Source organism: Egretta garzetta, unplaced genomic scaffold (assembly GCF_000687185.1).
Source record: "Egretta garzetta isolate BGI_Z169 unplaced genomic scaffold, ASM68718v1 scaffold161, whole genome shotgun sequence".
NCBI classification, from domain to species: domain Eukaryota; kingdom Metazoa; phylum Chordata; class Aves; order Pelecaniformes; family Ardeidae; genus Egretta; species Egretta garzetta.
Window position 1 is genome coordinate 367,415 of NW_009258754.1, and position 18,209 is coordinate 385,623.

Genomic DNA, 18,209 nt, shown 5'->3' on the forward strand with positions numbered 1-18,209 from the left:
AAAATGTCTGTGTCTTCAAAGGCTTCTGATTGGAACTGAAATCGCTAATACTAAGCTATCATGAAAGGGTTCGTTGTAGCTGGATGACACGCTGTATACCTGCAAATCAGAAAACTTCCTCTCAACACTTACTTTGCAAATTTGAAGAGACGTCTTGAGTCTCCCAACATTTATTTTCCACATTAGTCATAAATTAAGGATTTGTGTGTAAGTAAACGCACACCATACGTTTGTAGGGGCTGTCCAAGTACATCTCTGATTTTGTCAGGAAAATGCACATGTGCAGTAACACTTTGCAGAGTTTTATGATTCATGAAGGAAATGTATGTTTATTATTAAGAGTATTTGAGTACATTTAATAACGCATATGCCTTTCACTCACAAATCTTAGAATGGCAAGCGTAGGCATACACCAGCTTCCTAGAACTGGAGACTGGTCTTCTTAGAAGCCAGTATAGAAAATTCCATTGATCTCAGTATTTTTTGTGGTCAGCTTGAAGTGTATTTAGGATTTATTGCTAAATACATAGAGAAAATGTTCAGATTCATAGCAGGAAACAAAGCAAAAGGAATAAATATGAGCAAGCCTACCAGAAAAAGTAATAATAAACGAGGTGCTCGAACAGGAAAATAAACAGAATACAGATATGTGTGTATTTTTTCAAATATCTTTGTAAAAAGTTTTCAAGGGGTGACACAGGATAAGAGAATTTCAGATAGAATTACCTTTCTTTATACTGAAACAAAACCACGCTTACCTTATACATTAGTACTTTGAGTAGAACAAGTTTAAATAGCAACGTGAATTCTGTTCTTGAATATTCTTTTGAGTTTAGAATTACACAGGCAATGTATCTGCAGCATGTCCTCCTGAATGGCTGAGCTAGAAGTCTTCTGGAAGCCTGCCATGCCTGCTCTTCCTAATCGAATACTTATTTTTCATTTCAGGAGTGATCTCACGTTTACTGTGGTGCAGGCAGGTACGAGGCAGGTCATCCGCCATGGCTGTGAGACTTTCTCTCTTTGGGTGCCCAGGCCTGGTCCAAAACTCACCGACTGAACCGGAGATACTCCTCCCTGCCCCCGGCTCAACTCCACACGTCTTTGGATGAGGCTCTACCTGAGACAGATTTCCTGCCACTCTACTCATCAGTGACAGGTTAGTACTTACGCAGCAGTGTCTTCATTTTGGCTGGGTCCTCCTACGTGGGGCAGGAGAGGCACACAGTCTGTGCACAATTCATTCCACAAAATATTCACAACACCCAGCTGCACACCAGCGTCTAGGCTGGATTTGATGAAAATGGTGCTTGAGTGTGGGCTTACTCTTCTAGGCATTGGGGAAATACCTTCTCTTTTATAAACAATCACGTAAATAAACAGAGCACGTGCCAATACCGAATCCTTAAGGTAAGCTGTGTGCTCCAGTCACCACGCATCGCAAGCGCCATCCGCAGCACGTACGACAGTCACCATGCGGGTGTTACATCCGTGTCACCCCCACTCTCGCCACTGTACTACATGCAGTGCCGTTGCCAACACAGTGTCTTCTGGTAGCTAATCTCCTTCATGGGATTCCGGGGGACTGAAGCAGGATTTTGACATGCTAAGCTCTAAAATACCAGTTGCAACTTCCCAAAGATAGAAATGGTGTTGCAGAATGCATCAGTTACACTGACACTCTGCCACCCCCTGCAAAACAGCCCCTAAAATAAACTCGAGTGGCAGCTCCAAAATCCTTTTTTATACTGGCCACCATACTGTGTTGCAGTCAGTGAATCATTTATTATGAAGAATTTGAGTTTTTCCACTTTCCCAGACACAGATTTTCAAGATTACTTGTGAATTTTTAATGTTATTTTTGTTTGATGGCTAAGTCCTTCACACCAGCATCTTCTTAGATGTACTGTCCACATGGTACATTCCTCTCCTGTAACTGCATTCAGGTAATGGTATGTGCAGCATGAACGTGCAGAAATGGTATGTGCAAAGTCATTTGCTAAAATAGACTAAGTGAACATGTATCATGTTGAAAGGCTTGGGGAAAAAAGCTTAAAAGTGAGAACAAATGTTAAGGGGTTTTAGTTGATAGATTTGCCCAGTTCTAGTGTTAATGTGCAACAAAATAAAAATGTACTGAACAAGGGTGCGTGCCTCTTGAAGTTGCAAGACAGACCTAATGTAGATCAATAAACTACAGATATGACAATAACCATGTCGCTAATACAAAATCCCAAGGAGTGTTAACTAAATTTTCAGTGTGCCCTAGACAAACTACAGGCGCTAAGGCTCACAAGCCAGCACCCAACCCAGCTGTTTAACCACAGCAGTTACCCCCGATGACTTCAGTAGGGTACTGAGGTGTTTAATGTGTTTAACACTGTGGACTTAGGTCTAATCCTTCCTGTGACTGAACTCACGGCGCTCATGCTTAGTTCCAGTACTAATTTTTTTTCCTTCTCCCCCTCCTTTCTGGCTTCAGCCTGCTCCTCTGGTCATGCACCAGGTTGTCAATGTCCCTGCTATATCTTTAACAAGGGATTCGTTCGTTGTGAGAGGCACAAAAAATAATGATGGACATTAAAACTTAATTTATGGAAAAAGGTAGAGCATTCATAACATTATACAGCTATACAGCTCCCCTGTTCCTGACAGATCCCATAGTGCGTGAGGAATGGTACACCTACTGCAGCATGTCAGAGCTCAGCTGCAGATGTGGAGGTAGGCAGACAGGCACAAAACACATCAGCACTGGAGATAATGGCCAAGCAGACACAGCACAGGAGAAGCAAAGCTGGTTTTGACAAGAGTCTTGGCCCAAAGCCTGTTCTTACCAAAAAGGGAAAAAAGAGCCAACAGCTAATGTCAGGATTGTAAAGAGGGAACTCCTGGAGACTCCAAGATCTGTATCAGTTACTGTGTCACATAATTTCCTTTGAATTATGAAATTTGCTGATTGTACATACATTTTGGCTTTGATGTAATTTTTACTCATTAAATTATCCAGGGTCTAAGACACATTTTTTTTTTTTTCAAAATCAGAGCAAGAGATTAAAGAAAACACCAGCCAAAGGCACAGAAGTTTGGACATTCATCTAGGAGGTGTTGGAATTAGGCTCAAATCCTTGCTCCTAAGCAGGCAGGAAAAGCTGTGCGATAACCTGGCGTGTAGGAACCATAAAGGGAGAGTGGTTGGACAAATTCTCTCACCTGAACGTGACTGAGCACAAGTGTAAACGAGGATGTCTCACGAATTCCTGGTAAACACACTAACCCTCTGATTATTCATTATTCTCTAGTTTTTTTCAAAAATCTTCTTTAAAGCAAATGCTTGTTCCAAACTTGAACATCAACAACAGAACATAAGAAACTTCATCCACTATACAAAATGGAATTCTTCTATACCGTGATAATCACCAGCTTTCTTGAAGGCCTTAGGAGACACCAGTCTATGTTGCCACCTTACTTTTACCATCTGCCCCTATTTTTCTGGTAGTTTTACGCCCAAAACATTTGAAGTGAATTTTATGAAGATCTGTTACATACTCTCAGGTTCTGTGTTGGCAGTGCCACGGGTAATATAAATATAAACCCATCTTTCAATTAAGAAAAAACAACAACAACTTTAAACATTCTCAAAACAATGCAATATGTTTTGTCTAGGAAAACCTTTCTAAGCAAAAAAGATCACTTCTGATGAGTGTTTTAATGCTTTATGGAGATCTGAGAAACAAACTAGTTCCCTTCGCTGCAAAGTGCAGGCAGTATATTTTCATGTAGGTCCCTCTATTAGCAGTGGGCCTGTCGTCTTTTCTTCTTACCTCACAGGACTGAAATTTTGAATTATTCCAGAAAGATAAGTAGCAGTCCTGAGGGTTTACATATATATATGTATTGCTTAGATTAGATTGCCCTGAGCTAGATCACGGAACTTTCCTGGAGCAGATGTTTGATGGGCAGAACATCTACAGTTCAATCGCTCTTAGAGGACAGGACCTGGAGCCAGAGGTCAGTACACGCCGTAGCTCTCTGCCACAATTTACTGAGAAAAGCTCATAATCCCAGGGAAAACTCAAAGCAGGCTTTGGGGAACAGACAATGGCTCACGCTGCCAGGAACTCCCTGGTGTCACAGCAGACTATTTCTGTTTTCTATTGCCCTGGCACAGGCTCTGCCCCAGCCCCGGGCACCCCCCCCCACTGCCCGCAGAGGGATGCCGGCACAGCCCCAGCAGCGGCAGCCTGCACCAGCAGGTTCACAAAAGTGCTCAAAATATGGGTGTTTAAAGCAAGAAAAAAGAAATGTAAATGAACATAGTTCTTTCCCTGTCCCTAACTAAGCAAGCTAGTTTGGTTTGGCAAAGACAGTAATAGTTGCAGATGGAAAAAGAAGAAAATATTCTCCAACAATACAACTAAGCAGCTACTGACAGATACAACTTTGTACACCTGCTAGCTGTGGTCACCAGGTGTAGCAAACATCTTGTATCTTTTTGTTGGTGACTCTTCACCATGTGAGATAAGACTTCCTGGCCCTTCGGGAACTGGACTTTCAGCACAAGGAGCACCAGGCGAAGGGCATCAGTACAGTGCACAAGCAGGTCTGCGTAAGTCACGGAACACGTGTATGCTACTGAAAAAAATACGGCAATACCTGTAAGTTATATACAAACCAAATGATTGCACGTAGCGTAGCCTTTCCAAATGAAAAACATGAGGGGTGTGAAAAGAAAAATCTGGGAGCAGGACTGAAAATGTTATAGCGTGAAAAATCCTCAGCACCAGGCCTGGGACTCTCCTTCTTAGGTGTGATAAATTTTACTTGCTCATGTGTGACAGATAAATAGCTACATAAATACATAGATAGATCATGCTCTCTCTTGGTAAAGAGATGTATGTGCTACATAAGTCCCACTCATCTCCTCTGGTCTCAAACCAAGCCCAGTGTAACTTGAATAGCGAGCCCCGCGCACCAGGAAGGCAGGCGCCCTGCGCTCCTGCCTGCGCCGCGACGAGAGAAGAGCAAGTGCTGGGAGCGATTCTGCTCCTCCACAGTCAGGCCACGGGGGTGAAGTGTAGGTGGGATAAAGTCATGCTCATTCCCGGTGCTGAGAGGTGTTCCAGGAAACCTGTCATTGAAAGGTGCACTATAATTTTTCACACGAGTGCCCGTGAAAATATGTGCTGCTAAAAATGCCACGGGGGAGAAGAAAGAGTTGACATATTGCAGGCAGCTCTATTACTAGTCACAAAGTTAGAAAGTGCTGCCAATTTTCATTCATTTTTGAGGAAGCTTTTCTAATATTTGAATTTACCACCTGATATTTCATGCTCTGGACATTTCTATGAGTGGGGGGTTTTGTGCAGTTTGAACTTCTAATGACCTAAAAAAATATTTTCCACTATAGTTTGCATGAGGGCTTTAGACAACACCATATCCCATTCATCTGTTTCTCCTCATGACATCTTGGCCAGTAAGTTCTTGTTTTGCCTATTTTTAGTGCTGCTGGTTTGTTTGAGGTGAAATTGGAAGCTCTGGGCAATAAGAGAGCCCCAGGGTTCAGTGGTGCTTCCATCTTTTTTTTTCCTAGTACTACAGGTTCCCACTTACTGTGCAGAGGTTGCAGATTCTTTCTGGCCCTTGTGAGTGACTCCCTCTCCCACTGGACAAGCAGAGGGGCTGACAGGAAGGATGGGGAAAACCACATCACACGTACGTGATCATGGATGCCACATACAAATAGCCTTTCCTCTGGAACAACTGTGTATCACAGATAAAATGAAAGCCCAACAGCTGATGTGAGGCTATATCAAAGTGACCTTAAACTAACACAAAATATAATGAAATAAAAAATAGCAACATTTGGATGAGAGTATTAGAAATGTCTCCTGGATCTGTAAACAAAGCAGTCTCTAACAGCGCAATCTGTGTGCAGTGCTACACATCATTCAGCAGAGCCAAGCATGCTGGTTTGTTTTGGCAGGCTACAGTAAGTGAAGAAGAAAGGCTTTCTGAAAGCCACTTACCATCCTCTGGGAGGAAAAGGTACTCCCTCCCTCTTGCCTGTTCTCAGACAGAAGTTTCCAAACTCTTTTTCCCACCGAAACTCTTGACAGCACTTTCCCTGGTGCAGATGGGTCCCAGCCACCTGGCTGGGTAAGGTATTTCCACTTGGGAGGGTGTGAAATCCCACTCCTCAAAGGCAGTCGTGTGCCACGGGTGCAAGTGGTGGAGGGCTATGTTAAGAAGCAACAGTTACTTCACGATCTGCTATCTGATATTCTTAGCTTGACGTGGAGGTCCTCTTAGCACGTGTTCACAAAAGGGGAGTTGTCCAAGGCAGGAGTTCAGCCAGAATCAGGTTTCAGAAAATCTGAGCAGCGAGATCCTCACCCACTTGAAGCCAACAGGAATGTACCAGCTGACTTCATGGGTCCAAGAATTCAACTACAGTTTGTTCAAACAAACAGTCAAAACCCCCTGAAATGATTTAAAAAGCTTTCGGAAGAGCAGTTGGAAAATTTTGTTGGACAAGATTTCTTTTGCTAACCGTTAGCTATAACCATCACACTGCAGCTGGATGTCGTTAGTTCCAATGGCTGCAAAAGTCGGTGAGTGAGGGTAGAACTACGGACTAAATCTGCAGTCATTTCTTTCTCTCTGACAGAGGTACCCTGGAATAACATTGACATGAAAGGCAGCGTAATTTGGCCCAGGATAGCTAGTCGTTCATACAGCTCTGCACTGCTAACCCGTTCTCCTGTTACTGTTAAATTCAAAACAACAATTGATTATTAATACAAATGTGATTAAAAGTCACAGTACGCTCATGAACACGCAGGATGTGCAAGGTGAGCTGTGAAAGCAGACACTTTCCATGCAATTCGTAGTGCATGGTAACGCTCCCCGGGGACACTGGATAACGTAACTGCAAAGTCTTCTCTAGAAGTGTCTGAGGTGTTTTCTGGAAGGTGTCCTACGATGCCAGCAACCACATTAGGACGATCCTGTGCATTCACGTACTTGCAGCACAAGCAGAAGCACACGCAAGGCGCTAAGCGCTACACAAACTACCCTTCCTGGCCTTCCACAAATTCTTCTTTTTAAGGGACACAAGTAACATCTCTATTTTCCCTCTAGGCACTTGGGAAAGAATTTCCCCAGCACACTAGTCTTAACTTTGACAAAATAGTTGGGTGGCAAGGAGCGCTTTGGAATCTTACCCTGTATGATTAACATTAAAAGAATTCACTGACACCTGCTCTTTCAACTTAGGAAACTGCATACGCATCACACTTTGGGGATATTGTAACATTTCAGTTACCATGTTTAACATTTTGATTTACATTATTCTAAATTTCTGACTTTCTGGAAATATGTCTTCTTACAAATGATACTACTACAGAAAAAAAATGAAAACTAGAGTCCCTGTAAAAACTGTTCTACCACTTAATGTAATTATATGATGCAGTATTGTAGTAAAACTCTGGACACCTCTTTTCAAACACAGGACTCACTAAAAGACTTACTACGTTGTTTTGTGCTCTATGGCCTGACTAATCTACCACTTAAAAATAACCGACAGGAATCTTTGGAACTCCAGGAATTCCCAAAGATTCAAGATTATGAGCAATTAATACTTACCCTAAAATTAAATTAGCAAATGGTTAGTAAACCTTCAGCACCTCTGATTCCAGACCTCCAGTTTCATGATTCATTGCTTCCAATTACTAAATGTCACAGTTACTTTATACAGAACCAGCCCTGTACATACTCCTACGCCTCGAGTTTTCCAGTAACCCTTGGATTATTGCTGAGGCCATCAATAAGGTATGATGATAAATTCACCGTCCTGCTTTCCATTTTTATACTGGCAATCAGTCTAGCTATAGATCTTCCTGACCTTGCATTATTGTCTTATTTGGAAACACGTATTCTTCTCATCTACACTTTTTTTTAAAAACACCAAACAACTCTCTGAAATGTACTGCTAGATCTACTGTTAGTTAATGCACCCTGTAAACACTAGTCTGTTTAAAATAAGAGCCTGTAAAGTAACTCATATTAGGAATATTGTGTAAAGTTGTCTCATGCATCTCGTTTATGCAGTGGATCATCACAAAGTGCATCCCTATTGAGATCACTCATGAAAAATCAAACCTTAACCTATGCCTTTGCTAAGCAATAAATGCGGAACTCGAGGAACCCACCAAGATACATCCTGCCGTTCACTGTAAAATAGGCAGGAAAATTCAGTATTGTCTTAGGCCAGTCACAGGAGGGACAAAGGACAGAATACTTTGCTAGAGCTCAGTGACACAGAGATCTGCTAACTGCATTTTGCAGTATGGCGCCTGCAGGGTAACACTCTAATGCCCGAGATGTCCCTGAGAGGTTACCAGCCCTGTCTCCCCACCTCTTCCTCTGCCTTAACTGCTCAGGAACCAGTGTATTGGGTTTGCATGGCAAGAGTTTGGTAGCAGGGGGCTACTGGGGTGGCTTCTGTGACAAGCTGCTGGAAGCTTCCCCTATGTCTGACAAAGCAAATGCCAGCTGGCTCCAAGACAGACCCAATGCTGGCCAAGGCTGAGCCCATCAGGGGGACCCGCACTGGAGCAGACTGCTCCTGAAGGACTGCATCCCATGGGAGGGACCCCAGGCTGGAGCAGGGGCAGAGTGTGAGGAGTCCTGCCCCTAAGGAGCAAAGAGCGGCAGAGACAGCATGTGACGGACTGACCCCAACCCCCATTCCCCATCCCCCTGTGCTGCTCAGGGAAGGAAGTATAGAACTCAGGAGTAAAGTTAAGCCTGGAAAGAAGGGAGGGGTGGGGGGAAGGTGCTTTAAGATTTAGGTTTTATTTTCTCATTACTCTACTCTGATTTAGTTGGTAATAAATTAAACTGATTTTCCTAAGTCAAGTCTGTTTTGCCTGTGACAATAATTGCTGAGTGATCTCTCCCTGTCCTTATCTCAACTCACGAGCCTTTTGTTGTATTTTCTTTCCCCTGTCCAGCTGAGGAGGGGAGTGATAGAGCGGCTTTGGTGGGCACCCAGCAACCAGCCAGAGCCAACCCACCAGAACCAGCCCTAAACCAGCAGGATAGCTTGAGGCAGTGGCCTCAATGACCACTACAGCTGGCCCTGCCTACGACTAAGTAACCACGTCCACAGTACAACATACCTGTAATCAGTGTTTCTTACATGGTACTTCTGAAAAACTTCCAGATTCTAAATTTCATACTGAGATTTGCATGAAGAGGTGGCATGGAGCAGTGAGAGCTGATGGTGGGGAAGCTCCCTCCCTCCTCTGGATCTGACCCCTGCGGACTGCAGAAGTTCTCATGTAGGAGGGAGCTGAAGGCAGCAGGGTGCATGCTCTAGATATTGCTTCTGGTCACCCACCAGAGGCCATGAAGGACCCAGAAATTGAATAGGGAAGAATGAAAGTGAGTGGAAACAAGACCAAAACTTTGGAAGAACTAAGAACTACAAGAAAGTGGACATCGAAGCCAATCCTAAAGTTACGGAAATGTGACATGTGAGGACACCACAAATTCCATCAGGTTCCCCATTTTATTTGACCTCATTTTTTCCAAGCTAAAAACACGTATATGAGTGTCAGCACTCTTCCTATTGAAGTCAGTACTAGAACTCAAGATCTAACCAACCTTTATCGCTGTGACAGGTGAAGAACCTCGCCATACCAGTTTGCCAGAAAAGCCCCTAAGTCTTGATATTTCTCTAGCATTTTCAAGGAAATGGTCACAAGGATAATTTTAAAATAAACATTAAATTATCAAAATAATACATGGATGGAGAATGCCTCAGCACTCAAAGGACTGCTGCCTTCAATTCCTCTGGTTTTGTATGAAGTGACCTAAATACACAAATATCTCAGTTACAGGCTGTGAAGTTGCTTTACAGATGAGAAATTTTGCTCTTACATCTCTCCTTTTTTGATAGTGAAATTGAGACAATGATAATTCTTTTAGATTAAATGCCATTTCTCAAGTATCTTACTGATTGTATGGGGGGAAAAAGTTTAGGAAAGCATGATTGTAAACAAGACAACGTACAGAGATGATCATATTCTTGTAGGTGGTCACATCTTCCTGTTTAAAGATGCATAAATACATGATTAAAAAACACAGATCTCCATTTATGATTAATTTTCTAACTCCAATTTGAAATACAGTTAATGAACAGTTACTAGAGTTATAAACTGTACTGAGAGCTCCTAAAGAATCCAAACATTTAAGAGCCTGCCTTAGTATGAGATACCAAATCTGCTCTACCCTCACAGCAACATCATGCCATTTCATTTATATCAGGAATTGCTAAACAATATAGCACCCAAATCTAACATAGACACGATTTCCTGACACGCAGATTGGCTGAGATACAGGCAAGAAACTGAGACTGGCATCCGCATGCTTTAAAAAACAGGGATTCTCGGGGTGCAGCGGTTCCCTGTGCCTTGTTTCTGTTCTTCTGTTTAAAAGGCAATCTCCAAAAGATGGCAAGGGCTGATACAGTGCGTGACGCTGATTCAGCACTAACTCACCAGGAAGACAGCAACACATTAAACCCTCAGCACCGCCCTGCTGCACCAGGGCTTTGCTCACAGGCTTCCACGCATGGAGTGATCAGGCAAACTGGATTTAGCCTACGACAGCAGCAGGGGTGGAATTCACGTCCAGATCTCCAGAGCAGGGAGGACATTTAAATATCCATCGTGAAAGGAACGGCTAATGACAATGCATGGCAAACAAAACATTCAGCCTCATGTTAACCTATACACACGCACCACCAGTAACATAAGCAATCAAATTGTCCATCAGCAAAAAAGTGCTGTTTTTCTCTGATTATGTTTGTGTTTTAAAGTTTGCTGCAGAAGTCAAGCAAGAGCCATGATCTGAACAATATTACTTTTAAAAGTGAGTATTGCAATTGTCTTTTCTAATTTTTATTCTTTTCTCTTGTGAATTATACAATTGTGATTACAAACCCCAGCTAGTAAATGCGCTTTTCCAGACTGTAAAAGAGATGGGCCAGCTGAACCCAAGAGTCCACTAATTGCCACTGACCTGCAAAGGCTTAAGATCAGGCCACTGGCCCATAAACACCAAGCTCCATTTGTGGAATGTGTCCTTTCCCCATCCTATTTTTTGTTGTGGAAAAGCATTCCTTGGACATTCCAGTTCTAGCTTATGAGTGAAATGGGAATTTGCTGTTGACGTGAGTGAGGTCAGAATTTAACCCTGTAACTTTAAGTTTAAAAATGAAAAGGATTTTTTCTATTATGCCATTTTAGTTGGGGTGAAGGCTCTTCCTAGCAGTGGCTCTGTCACTCTGAAAGTTCCTTAGTATTTCTTGCATAAAGATCTCTCTTCTGAGATTTTTCTGAGTAGCTGCTGCCACTCTGCTGCAGCAACTTACTACGCACTGAGACTGGTCCAGCTGGACAGGCTAACACAATGACAAAATTAACTGTAAAGCAAGCAAATTTATCACTCCTAGGTCTCATAGAGAAACACACACGATTATCACTGAAGCTCCAATTCAGTGAATAACTTAAACACATGCCCAACCAGAAAATGGGTATCAGTCACCCCCTTGATTTACAGGGATATTTTGCTATTTAAGATAAGCCAGTGCTTTGCTGCCTCACGGCCAGATAACTGAGCCCACATACAGCTGTGTGGCAACTATGAATAATTTTACAAAGGGCTAATAAAGGATCGTTAGCTGTTTTAATAAATGCCTCATCAATTGGCAATTACATGTTACCGTGGACTGCAAAGCGTAAGAGGTCTGACAAATAGCGCTTGTAACGTTCCCATACAATTGACTCATAAAGTATGATATTTTCACCTGTTCCTAAGGCTCACCTGCACTGGTAAAACTTCTTTCCAGCTTAAGGCCCTTCTATACGCAATATTTATATGTGCAAGACACTATAGACATGGGCAACCCCATAGATTTACTGCAAGCCCCTCACGTGAATAGAGCTGGGATTTGCAGCACAGGAGCCCAGCTGGTTAAGGGCATTTCTAAACCTAGGAACACTTGACCAGCAAAAGCTACAGCGAGCTAGAACTACACAGTGTGGGCTGTTACCAAACATTTTTCAACCACAGAAAACTGTCATGAGAAACACAAATACCTTTGCAATTTTGCATCTGTTCAAATAATTTTTCTGAAGAACTGGAAGCCTTAAAATCAGTAAAAATAATAATCTTTTAAAGTTCTCATTTAAAATACATGACATTTTTATTTTAATTGCTTAACAAGACAAAATGAGAATAAAAGAAGGTTATCAAAAGTGGGTGCTGGCATTCATACTTTTTTTATAATTGGCATACACATAATGTATATGAATAGAGCCACACATTTCTAGTGAAAGACTATGAACAAACACACATACATATACAGAGATATATAAACATACTATACATACATACATGAGTGAATATACATATTTATGTGCATACAGTATACAGACAAGATACTATACAGGTACAGTAAGTGCAATATACTGTATTAGGCTATACAAACACCGACAGAGTCTGGTGAAATGGTGATAACCATGAGAACAAAGCTTGGATGGTTCGTGACTTAACGCAGACGGTGGGGAAGACCTTGCTGTTCCTGTGTCGTGTTTTATGCATCAGGCACACACAGTTTGAACAGAAACATGGTACAATACATTCAGTTCATATACAAAAAAGGTAAGACAAGTGGAAGTGCATGAAGGTAACTGAAATGCGTATGAGCAGACAAATAAGGTTGTTCTACCTAGAATACAGAATGTTTGGTTCATTTACAGAGAATGCCTATATATAAACCCATGCTTTCATGAATTCATGCCATTTTTATTTCTATTTTTTTTCCTTTAAGAATATTATAAAATTCTTGCCCTGAGTTAAACATAAATACACACAAAAAAGGGGGGGGAGGGGGAAGGAAATTGCATGCTTCTGGGTTTTTTTTTTAATATTTTTTTAACCAAGGCACAATGTCTTCAATAGTGGTTGCAAGACCATTAGAAATAAACTTAGCAATTGCTATTGTTCTGGTACTGCATCCTTCTTAATGTGACTAAACTAATTGCTTGCACACAAAAGTCTCAGAACAAGTTTTGAAGTGAATTTACAAGAATAAGTGAATTTATGAGAAATGCCTTACAGAGAGATTCCCTGAAGAGGAAGGAATGCTACCAAATTAAATTCCGTTATAAGCAAGTTACTGATGTTTGGACTGAAATTATTTCACATAAATTATATTTATATATTTGTTTAGTAGTACTGTAAGTTGTTACCTATTTTTAGTAGAACCATGTACAATGCTATAAGAGCAGCTAAAAATGAGATTAAGAACTTCCAAATAATTTTAAGTTTCTCGTTGTAGGCAGGACAGGACAGAATCTCACTGATCCGGTGCTTTATGAGCTGCAAGAGTTAACAGCTTGGGAACACTTATTCAATGATGCCATTAAGACTTTCAAGGCGTGTATCTCCCCATCTCATCGACCTGCATAAGCCTTTTACTGAAAATATTAGTTATTAATTTCTATGTATGTCATATTAAATTCTTCATACCTGTGCACAAGTCTGACACTCAAAAGAAAGGTCTGGGTGCAAAGGCCATGCATGGCTGTTGCCCCCACGCCCAAGCCCTTGGGCTCCAGAGGCACACAGTTCTTACCAGCTTCTCACCAACTTCCAGGGGCTCTGGAGGGTTCCCCACCTTCATTGTGCTGCATCGGCTGCAGCATCTGTCCCCATAAACTTCTCTGCTGAGCTAAGACTATTTTTCAAAGTATTGAAACACACCATCCCAACTCTATCAAAACCAGGCACAACATAACAACCCCCTGAAACCACAGACCACACAAATGAGGTCTTCTCGTGCCTGTCCTATGCCTTTTAAAGAAATTGTAACTCCCAATCTGAGAAACAACTAGGTAAAGACAACAAAATAATGTTGAGTGGGAAGTGAAAGCCCTCATAAATGCTATTTTTCATTCATTGTCAGAACATTGTTTTATCTGAAACGTTTCAACAACTTCTGTGAGGGAACAAACCTCTTTCTGTACTCTGCTGGCAAGCTTACAAAGCTGGTGCAAGAACAAGAAGAGATCAGGGTAAGGGAATGGAATATTCTTCCTCCCGTTCTCTTCCATCATGGCTGAAATAGCAGCAGCCAAGTCGGCACTCGCGAGTGAGGAAAGGAATGAAGACAGAATCTAGGTCTGGTGCTCAGAGGCTGGTCATTCTGTTCCCCTCTCTGATATCCTCCTTCTGTGGCATTACTTTTCCTACAGCTCACCTGCTTTCACCCGACACTGTTTCTCCCTGACACATCTTTTTTTGTGCCTAAACCCCATGCTGTTGAGCAGTAATGGAGAGGGAGAGCCACCAAAGCGATGCTTGGGCCTTGGGACCTACTGCGACAGCAGTGTGTGCTCAGATCCATCTCTGCCTAGCTTCCCCGTGCCATCAATCAGAGGCCACTTTGGTGCTGCGAGGGCCGCCAAGCATGCACTCTCTCATGCTCTTAAATCTGAGTCCTGGCAAAGGAGGACCCAGCAATGCAGTGACCCGCTTCTGCTGCATGACCAGCAAAATGCTGAAGAAAAGATGTTGGGACAGCAACAGCAGGGCTGTCTGCCAACAGAAGATGGCTTTGACACATTTGTTTCTCATGCCAATCAGTCAGGCGTGCCTTGGAGGTGAGGGATGATGGATGTGGCAATTCCATCCACTTCAAGGTTTGCATTTTCTTTTCTTTTTTTTTTTAATAAGCATTCTCTATTTGCAGTTTTTATATTTAGAAACAATTTGCACTGCTCTAGACCCGTGCACTGGTTATGTAAGACCAGATTCAACCTGAAACTCAACACAATGTGGAGCCTTCCCTAACACATTAACATTCCTGTTGTTGCTCTCATCCAAAATGTTGACAGCATATTTAGCTGGACTGACGACAGCAGAATTTTGCTTTCGTGTGTGCAAGGTATTTGTCCTTGCAGAAAAAAAAAAGAACTGTGTAAAGTAATCCAACTGCTCCCTCTCGTGGGCATGGGGCTCTGCTGCACTTTTATAAAGGCACAAAAGCATACCGGGAAATCTAGACGCTCACAGATTTTTAGCAGTGCAAACTCCCCAGAAGGCTCTGAGACATTTCAGGACACAGCTCATGCCCTGTCACTTCTTTCTAGGTGGTGGCAGTCAGTGTGATGACGCATCCCTGTCTCCTGTGAACATTCAGCCTGAACAAAGTCCTATGTCTCTGGATGATTCAGATTTTCAAATGCAGTCAGGCCTCATGCTGGTCAAATCCAGACATCAACTCAAGGTAGATGTTGGCCCACGTCCCATGAGTGAATTGCTTGTGCCAGGGGTTTCTCTCTGTACACCACGTTGGGTTCTTCCATGCCTGTCCATCCTCCCAGGTAGGACTCAGAGGAGTTTCCTCCTCCCAGCTATTTGCAAAACCAGCACCCACAAAATTCAGTCTATGTCTACACAAATTTGTTTTCACCTACACAGACACTAAAGACTTCTCCTCTGGAGGAGCAGGACTTCTCCATGAGAGGGCCAATTGAGAGAGACGTATCATTTGTAAAATGTTCCTAGTAAAATTCACTTGGTTTTCCAGTTCTAGGCAGTCAAATGCATTTTGTTATATTACTGGCATATAAATCTAAAATCACTGCCAAAGATACAGTAGATTGCACCCCAAATAGGTTTTGCACTTTCTAATTTCACATAAACGGAAGCTTAAGCAATTCCTGACAGTCACATCTTTACCAACCTACTTCCATTTGCAAAAGCTTACTTTCTCATCTACTACACTGAACTTACAAATCCTTGGGGTAAGGATAGTCTTTGTTCCACACACATTGTCTACCAACATGGGGACCTTATTTATGACTATGACTCTTAGACACCACCGCAAACATTATTGTGGTAGATCCTAGTGGCCAACATTAAGCAGGTTTTGGAACCAGTGGCTATCCCACCCCTTATTAAAAGTGGTGGTTAAACATAAGGAGTAATTAAGTCCCTTTAAGGGAGTAGCTTCACAGGCAAAAATAGAAGCTACCATCCAAAGCAATAAATAGTGTAGTAGAAAGTCCAGACCAAAACCCCATGGGGACTCTGATTACAGAGTGAGAGGCATGGGACTGTTCCCACACTGTGGACATACATTTTGAATGAAGAAAAAGATCAAGTATCAAAAAGGAACAACCATAATCTTGGCTCCTGGAACAGAGAGACAGAGATCTCAGAGGCATTGCACTGGCTCAAGGGGAACACTTGGCGTTTACACACAGGGAGAAGAAGAAAACGATTGCCACCAACCCATGAATTGTTCCATATGTTTTGCTATTCTACATCCAAAATACACAACAGACTTTCAAAACTTCTGAAAATTAGAGGAAAAAAGAGGGACAGAGAAAGTCATACCAGAGTGGCAATTAGCACAGTAGTTAGATATTCCTTTTGAATAGGAATTAGGGACTGCATCTCCCCTGAGATATTTAACCAGCAACCCAGGGGGATCTTTTTCTCCCTTCGTCCCAGAGAGCAAGTACGGCAGAAGTTGGTTCCTTCTGCATTACTAGAACCACAAAAGCAGAATCACTAGAGTTTGATGCTAGATTCAGACTGTGATTCGTCAAGGACTACATCTAGCAAAGATTTACAGTACTGAGCGATGACAGGGGTTTGTGCTATGTAGCAGATACGAATTCTCTTACTAGCACACTTTTTTTTTGGTGTTATCATTTCCCTAGTATTCAAACTGGATGAAAGAGTACTTCAGCCTGCAGAGTTCTCCATCTACCTGCAATGACTGTATTTCTTTCATATAATAGAAGTTAAAAAAAGACCGCTGTGATCAGATATGGAACAGTGGCTATTGATTTATAGGTGCTCATTTTTCAGCAGCAGACTTCATTAAATGCAGCAGTCAGGAACCCAGCCCTGCTACGACGCCCAACAACTGCAGGGTGTTTACCAACTGCTTTGAACTCTTGTACACCGTTGCTGGGGAAAATGGCAAATTTAAGCCGGGAATAATAGAAGAGCACAGACACTGTGTTGATGCTCACAGAGTAGCGCAGAGCCCATATGCTTTCTGATGCACATTTGCCAACTAAAGCATGATAATGTCAATTCACTGGGGAAGTACTTTGTCTAGGTGCCTTCAAAAATAATTAGAGCCATAATAGTAACAATTTACCCTTCTTGCATTCATTAATTATGGGGCGAACACAACACTTACAAGGACTGTAATCTGCTTTGTATACACAACCCATGCTACAGACATTAAGAGCTGGGCTTGTAATATTTAGGTGACCCAGTCCAGAGATACTCATGAACTTGGCTTGAGACAAATACTTTGCTGCATTGCTGAAGAGTACTCGGTACTTGTTAAAACTCAACTCTAAATTATTTCTCTAAAGGTTTGAATTTCTGACAGTGAGCTTACACTGCACTTAAACTACAGGGTGTTGCTCTAAGAACGCATGTGGAGAGCAGCTAAATATGAATCTCAGCTTTTTCTTTGTTGTATTTCCCTTCCATCATTCTTCTGTTCTAAAATGGAACAATCAGAATATGTGTTTGGGAATTTTTTTTCTTGGTAAAATGTGTGTGTTTTAATGGCATTTTGGTTAGTGCCTAGATATTGTGTCTTAAACAAACCGTTATCTAGGCTGTTGAGTGGAAGAATTTGGGATTTAATGGGTGAGGCTGCTGCAAACCTCCTGCCTGCCTCCTTCCCTCCCGCTGATGTGGGGTGCGTGGCTGCGCGGGCGCTGGGGTGGCAGCCAGGCAGAGCACCGCCCCTGTCCCCCTGGGGGCAGCGGGGGGGCAGGCGGGGAGCCCGGCCCGCAGCAACTTCTGCACAAGGCTCTTGCCATCACTTGATGCAAGGCTTAGGATTCCAGCCAGCCAGGAAAGACAAAACCCCAACACATCGAAACCACTCTTCTTAAAATAAGTAATTTGTCTCCTAGAAAACGCAGGTGAAGTTCCTGTAAGGCCTCAACAGGCTTTGCCTGTCCCCGGGCTGTGCAGGGCATCGATACCGGTAGCGCCACGCGGGACCCCCGCAAGCCGGGCAGAAGGGCAGCGCCCTCGCAGCCGGGAAACCCTCCCGTCCCTTCCCGTCCCGTCCCGCTCCCCTCCGCCCG

General features: G+C 42.6%; 1 protein-coding gene across 1 annotated transcript in view; it reads right to left on the reverse strand.

Moving 5' to 3' along the window:
* NYAP2 (neuronal tyrosine-phosphorylated phosphoinositide-3-kinase adaptor 2) overlaps nucleotides 1–18,209 on the reverse strand; it is a 140,926-nt gene that overhangs the window by 1,148 nt on the left and 121,569 nt on the right. The gene's annotated exons all lie outside the window — the stretch shown is intronic.